The following is a 7,397-nucleotide window of genomic DNA, read 5'->3' as shown; positions in this document are numbered from 1 at the left end:
TGAAGATGAGAATTCTAAGATTAATGTCAGTAAAAATAAAGGAGATTTTTTTTAAAAAAAATAGTTTAAGGTGGTACAGTATATGATTCCAGTGAAATTAAACATAATAAATTCAGACTATTCTATGGCCTGTTGGAAATGTGATGAAGAAATTGGCATGTATTATCATATATGGTGGGCATGTAAATTGATTCAGAAATTTTGGAAATTGATTTTAAGGAAATATGTGATATATTTGGAAAATATATTGAATTTAACTCAAAATTGTTTTGCTGGGGAAAGCCTCTAAGCAACAATCAATACAGTTTTGGAAAGGAGGTTCATAATAAAAGAATTACTCCAAAGGGTCCTGTGGGTATGGGGGTGCAATGTGTTTTAGATTGTTACTCAGTATTTTGTATTGTTTTGTACTGATGTATTTGTTTTGGAGAATAATAATAAAAATTCAATTTAAATGTTACCGAATACACAAGGTGTAGGGGATTGTGTTATTTTGAGTGGCAGCGAGTTTTTCTCCTCCTCCACCAGAGTTCTAATTATTTTAAGGCAGATGTGGAATCGCTTCATTGAAATCGATTCCACGTAGATGAACACGTCTCAGCTCATATTATTTTTTAAAATAATTCCTGTTGTCTGGTATAGCACTGTATCAGATAGCAATCAATCAACAACAACCTCAAAACATTGCAATCCACTTTTCGAAGCCCCATTCAGCTGACTGGTTGGGGTGTGGCGCTGTGCCAAACAGGTGATGGGTGGCCCCCTTTCTTGAAGCCAGCTTATTCCCAGCATCTGGCCCCTTGTTGGAGGTATTGCAGAGGCAGCTGGCTGAGGGATTTGGGGTGCAGCAGAGAAAGACAGGGCAGGGCACAGCAACTGCAGCGGGAAAGGGCAGAGGCAGCAAGCCCGTGGAGGATGCAGGGCCCACTCAGCCGGCTAAGGCATAGGGCAGGCAGCTGCTGGAGCAGCCAAAGCAGCCGGAGAAGACGGTGGCAGCCAATTTCAGTCCATCTCTCTCTCTCCTTTGTCTGGGTTGTGCCGGTGAGCACACACACACTGACTCAAAAGTCATGTGAGTGCGGACTTCCGGCTTGACGTCGCGACGAGACAGCAGCAGGAGGACAGAGTTCTGTCCCCTGGGCTGAATTCTGACCCGTTTTGGGACACCGCAAGGTGTCGGAACCACCCTGGAGGGGTGGTGAACTGGGGGAAAAAGCCTGTTGATCACGGGGGGCGGCGGCCACCCCGGTTTGATCCAGGAAACTCCCTAATCAGCCAATGGGCAGAAATAAGCAGCTTTGGTGAGCTTCCAAGTCGCTGGCAGCCGTCTGAGAGAAGCAAGGAACAGCACCTGGCATCGCTGTTTTTCCATCGGGTGAGAATTCTTTTGCAACTAATTGCCTACGTACCCCTATATATGGAAAAAAAGAAGTGCTATCTTATCTCAGTAACTTTTTAAAGCGGCAGAAAATCTGGTGAGAGGGATAGCTGAAGAAAGTAACTTTTTAAATTACACTTTAAGAATATTTACAACCTGGCGTTATAAGCTTAAGAGACCTTCTTCAAATTAAGTGTGGACATTGTTTTGTCTATCTAAAGTGTTTGGAATGATTCCCAGAAGAGGTGGCCTTGGACATTCTGTTGTTGCTTAAGGCTGAAAAACTGTTTATCTCCTCGTGAGCTTCTCTTTGCATTTGGCCGGAATTAACCCTAAAGTGGACTTTTCAAAAACTGTTCCTTGGGTCGAATTTGGTTCAGCTCTACATAGCCAAAGCGGAGCTCCTGAAATGACTCTGGAAATTTGGAATATCTGTTTATAAGCACCTAGGCAGCAGAAACAGAATGGCACAACAAGGACAATTTTGGAATGAAGTAAAATTTAGGCTTCAACAAATATTAACGATCGTGACATCTCATTATGAAGAGACAAAATTATCCAATCAACATCAGAAGGACTATAGTCCACAAGCAACTGAAAACAACAAGGAAGGAAATGGGAGTATCACAGATGATGTATGCCAAACTAAGCAGCAGCTTGAGAAAGTTAATCTAAGAGAAACATCAGTCTTGGACCAGAGGAGAGTACCAAGGGAAGACAAAGGGGGAAAAAACAGCAAAATTAACCAAAAAAAGCCTGGAAGACTCATTGAAGATAGACCAAGTACAAAAAATGGACATAAATCAGATCTACAAAATGGTTTTAGAGGACATGAAAGATGACAGCATGTTTAGAGATATAGCAGGGAATGAAAAAAGAGGAACCAGAGAGGGAATTACCTAGAAAGATGAAAAAAGGGAAAACAAGGAAGGGCCCCTTAATATTGGAAACATGTTTATATTTATCATTTGGATCTGTAAAAGGGTATATTCTATATATTAAAAGGAGAACTAAATTGAAATAAGGGAGCCCGAATCAGGGTAAAGATGTAATATGGTGACTTTTTATTTTAGGCAAACTAAACTAGATATAAAGCTGGGTCATGGATCTGGAACCACTTTCAATAAGAATGTTATTAGAAGATCTTGAGAACTTTATATAATATGAGAGTAATATTATTATAGTAGCTATATTTTATACTAAAATCTGTTTATGAATGGTTTGAAAGAAGGTCGGAATTTGGGGGGGATAATCGAGAAAACACTGAGATGTAAAAAACAAATAATTGTAAGCAAGTATGTAACACGATGTCTGATAAGCACAAACAATGTAGATAGATTGGAAAATTAATAAAAAAATGTTTTAAAAAAAAGTCATGTGAGTGCCATGTGACTTAATACCAAATTCAAAAGCAATGATTGCTCTCATGCTTTATTTCATAAATGGGACAGGGCTGCCAGATCATTGAACTAGGCGACTGGAAAAGAATAATGCCAAATGCTGGGAGTTGGTGACGTCTGAGGAAATCATAATAACAAATTTCACTGGGAAATATCTTGATATCTTTAATGAATTGAATGTTCAGAATTGTAAGCTACAATTCTGTTATACTCTTGCACTTCAGGAATCAACGAAGCCCTCCAAGAAGAAGAAGAAAATGTAGAAGGAGAAGGAGAAGAAGACTGATGATGCTCTAAAATTTTGGAAATAAATTTGGGAAAGCCCAACCTCATGGATTAAAGACATTTGTAAAGAAACTCAAGGAAAACAAATGGATGATATTGTAATAACAATTGGAATGATTAAGAGGCAAGTAAAGGCTGTGAAAAATTAGAGTGCACCTGGTCGAGATGAGCTGCACAGATTTGGGTTAAAGAATCTAACAGGTCTCCATTAATGTATAGCAATCCAATTTAACCACTTACTTCAAAATTCTACAAATGATTAGATGACAACAGGCCACAGATTTCTGATAATAAAAAATCATCAAAAGGGCACTGAACCCAGTAATTATCAACCAATTACATGCCTTCCAACAATGTTTGTTTGTTTGTTTATTCATTTATTTGACTTGTATGCCACCCACACCCAGCAAGGGTGTCCAAGCTCTTCATAGGAGTACTTGAAAGATCAATCTATAATTACTTAACTGAAAACCCCCTATGCCCAACTAAGTAGAAAGGGAACTTTAAAAATTTGAGGCACAAAAGATCAGGTGCTTATTGATAAGATGATAAGAATGCAAAAAGACCAAAAACAAGCCTTAACATGGCCTGGATAGACTATAAAAAGGCATTTGACTCATTGCCAAACAGCTGGATTAACACCTGCCTAAAAATGTTTGGGATTAGTAAAAACATTCAGAAGTTTCTCAAGAAAAACATGGAAAAATGGAAAATGGTCTTAATAGCCCATGGTGAAGAAATTAGAGAAGTTAGCATCAAAAGAGGAATATTTCAGGGGAATTCTTTGTCATCACTGCTGTTTAACATCTCAGTAATCCCCATGTCAATAATTTTAAATAAAATTGGACTGGGCTACCATAGTTCAGAACAAGCAGGAAAAATCAATCATCTGTTATAGATGGATGACCTAAAATTATATGCAAACATTTCCACAAAGATAGAATCACTGTTCAACGCAGTGCAAATATCTAGTGAAGAGATCCAAGTGAAATTTGGAATTGACAAATGTGCAGCCCTGTCTATACACCGTGGCAAGATTCAAAAACTAGACAGAATAGAGTTTAAAAATGGCAATATTATCAAATCACCATCAAGTGATGAAATTTATAAATACCTTGGAATACTAGAAGCAGAAAACATCACACACACAAAAGTTAAAGAACTGACAGAAAGGGAATACAGTGGTGCCTCGCTTAACGACGATAATCCATTACAGGAAAATCGCCGTTAAGCGAAAAAATCGTAAAGCGAAAATAAAAACCCCATTGAAACACACTGAAACCCGTTCAATTTTGTTTGTTTGTTTGTTTGTTTGTTTAATTTATATGCCGCCCACACTACCCAAAGGTCTCTGGGCGGCTTCAATGGGTTCCAATGGGGTAAAAACTCACCATCCAGCGAAGATCCTCCATACAGCGGCCATTTTTGCTGCCTGTACAGCGAGGAATCTGTCCCTAAACACCCGGTGGCCATTTTGAAACTGCCGATCAGCTGTTCAAAAACCATAGTTTTGCGAAGAATTGGTTCCTGAAGCAGGGAACCGATCATCGCAAAGCGAAATTCCCCAATTCAGATCATTGTTATGTGATCGCAATTGCGATCACAAAAAGATCATCGTTAAGCAAATTCATCGTAATACAGGGCAATCGTAAAGCGAGGCACCACTGTATATCAAAAGATTGTGGAAAATCTTAAAATCACCATTAAATGGATGAAACACAATCAAAATCATAAACACACTGGTCATTCCAGTAATCAGATACCCAGATGGAATAATAGATTGGACTCAAAATGAATTAGAAGAATTTGATCAAAAAACATGAAGCTAATGAACATGTATCACACACTACATCAAAAACGTGATGTGGACAGATTATATTTACCACGAAAAATCAAAATTCATGGATTACTGCAAACACAGCACATAGTAGAGGAGGAAAAATGGAGCCTAAATGATTATATCAGTACAAGCAGAGAAAAATTACTTAAGGCAGTGAAAATTGAGAATATTTTGAAAACAGCAGAAACAAAGGTTCAATATAAGAAACAACAACCTGAAAAGAAATTAAACCACTGGAAAAATAAAACACTACATGGACAACACTGATAAATATTTATGGAAAGCATGATAATAATTCAACATGGGCATGGCTAAAACTGGGAACCATTAAGAAAGAAACTGAAGTCTTGATTTTTGTTGTATAAGAACAAGCACTCCAAACCAACATGATGTAAGCTAAGATCCAAGGAATCAGCACTAACAGCAAATGTAGACTCTGCTAAGAAAAAAATGAGACTGTGTCACACCTCATCTGTGAATGTCCAAAGACTGCACAAACAGATTAGAACGTTAGACATGATACAGTGGCAAAATTAGTGCACTGGTCCTTATGCAAAAAAAATATAACTTGCTTCCAGCCTCCAAAAACCTGTGGGAACATCAGAAAAAGAAAGTGTCCGAAAATGAGGAAGTCAAGATCTTGTGGCATTTCCGAGTCCAAACCAATAGACACCTTGAACATAAGAGACAATTTATAGTAGTGATAGAACAAAGAAATGTCCTGATCATTGACAGTGCAATTCTAGGGCATGCCAGAGTTGAAAATAAAGAACTGGGAAGATTAACAAAGTACAGAGACCTGGCAATTGAAACACCTCACCTCTGGAAGAAACACACTTCAGCGGTCCCTGTAGTCATTGGGGCTTTGGGAACAATATCAACAATATTCACACAGTACTATAAGCAGTTATAGATCTCAGGAATCACACCATCAGAGCTTCAAAAATGGCAACATTAGGAACAGCATATACTCTGCACCGATATTTAACAGGTCTTAAGGTTTTTGGTTAAAACTTGTATCTGTTATATGAAACCAGTCACTGTTCTTATAATTTTGACAGTGCTTGGAGTTTAATAATAATAATAATAATAATAATAATAATAATAATAATAATAATAATAATAATAATAATAATAATAATAATAATAATAATAATAATAATACATTGGTGCCTCGCAAGACGAGCGCCCCGTTTAACAACGAAATTGCATTATGACGAAGTTTAGCGATCGCAAAACGATGTTTCCTATGGGGGAATTTCGCTTTGCAAGGATCGGTTCCCTGCTTCGGGAACCGATTCTCGCAAAACAACAATTTTCGGCCAGCTGATCAGCAGTTTCAAAATGGCCGCTGGGTAAAAAAATGGCTCCCCGCTCTTTTCTGGGATGGATTCCTCGCTGCACGGGCAGCAAAAATGGCCATGCTATGGAGGATCTTCGCTGGACGGTGAGTTTCAAGCCCACAGGAACGCATTAATCGGGTTTTAATGCGTTTCTATGGGCTTTTAAATTTCGCTTTACGATGTTTTCATTCTACAGCGATTTCGCTGGAATGAATTAACATCATAATGCGAGACACCACTGTAGTAGTAGTAGTGGTGGTGGTGGTGGTGGTAGTGGTGGCGATGATGATGATGATGATGATGATGATGATGATGATGATGATGATGATGATGATGATGATGATGATGATGATGATGATGATGATAATAATAATAATAATAATAATAATAATAATAATAATAAGAAGAAGAAGAAGAAGAAGAAGAAGAAGAAGAAGAAGAAGAAGAAGAAGAAGAAGAAGTGTGCTGTCAAGTCAATTCTGGCTTATGGTGGCCCTTTCCAGGATTTTCTGGTTTCCCATTCACTTCTTCTGTGGGTGCCCTGGGGCTGTGCAAGTTGCCCAAGGCCACACAGGCTGGCTGTTCTGGGATACACAGTGGGGAACTGAACTCTCAGCCTCTGGCACCACAGTCAGATACCTAAGTCTTCATGAAAAAGAATAGTACTGTAATATAGTAGTGAGAAAGGATGAAAAGGAAAGAAATTTTTAAAAGTCTATCTCTCTGCTGTAGCCTCTCTGGACAGCTTCAAAATTTGAGGGAACTTCCAAAGCAGATTCTGCATGTGGCAAGAGAAGCAGTCCTTTGCCCATTAAGTAACTCAGACTATTTATGCAGTGCCTCCTGTAATTTATGATAGGACAAGGAAGGGAAATGAATGACAAACCCATTGAAGGGCTTTGTCTTTCTCTTCTGAATCCTGAGGTAGAGGACAACATGGACGGAGCCCAGCGCTGCTTAAATGGACTTCTAGTTGCACATTTAAGGTGTGACACACTGTTCCTCCTGTCACAACCTTTGGGAGTTCCACCACTTTTTCAGATCAGCTTTTCCACATTCTATTGGAAAGCCATCATTCTAGAAAAGGGACTAGAAAGACATAGTTATAGAAAACTTAAGGCCACTGAATGGGAAGATATATTTTCTGGCCC

General features: G+C 38.6%; 1 long non-coding RNA gene across 1 annotated transcript; it reads left to right on the top strand.

The window, feature by feature from the left end:
* Nucleotides 1–1,066: 1,066 nt before the first annotated feature.
* LOC144586443 (uncharacterized) lies at nucleotides 1,067–5,357 on the top strand. The gene is made up of 2 exons (XR_013541275.1): nucleotides 1,067–1,375; nucleotides 3,003–5,357. It is a non-coding gene; the product is annotated as an uncharacterized LOC144586443 (long non-coding RNA).
* The last annotated feature ends 2,040 nt before the right edge of the window (nucleotides 5,358–7,397 follow it).

The sequence above is a fragment of the Pogona vitticeps genome, chromosome 2, assembly GCF_051106095.1.
Source record: "Pogona vitticeps strain Pit_001003342236 chromosome 2, PviZW2.1, whole genome shotgun sequence".
Classification (NCBI taxonomy): Eukaryota; Metazoa; Chordata; class Lepidosauria; order Squamata; family Agamidae; genus Pogona; species Pogona vitticeps.
This window is presented reverse-complemented; position numbering and strand designations above follow the sequence as displayed.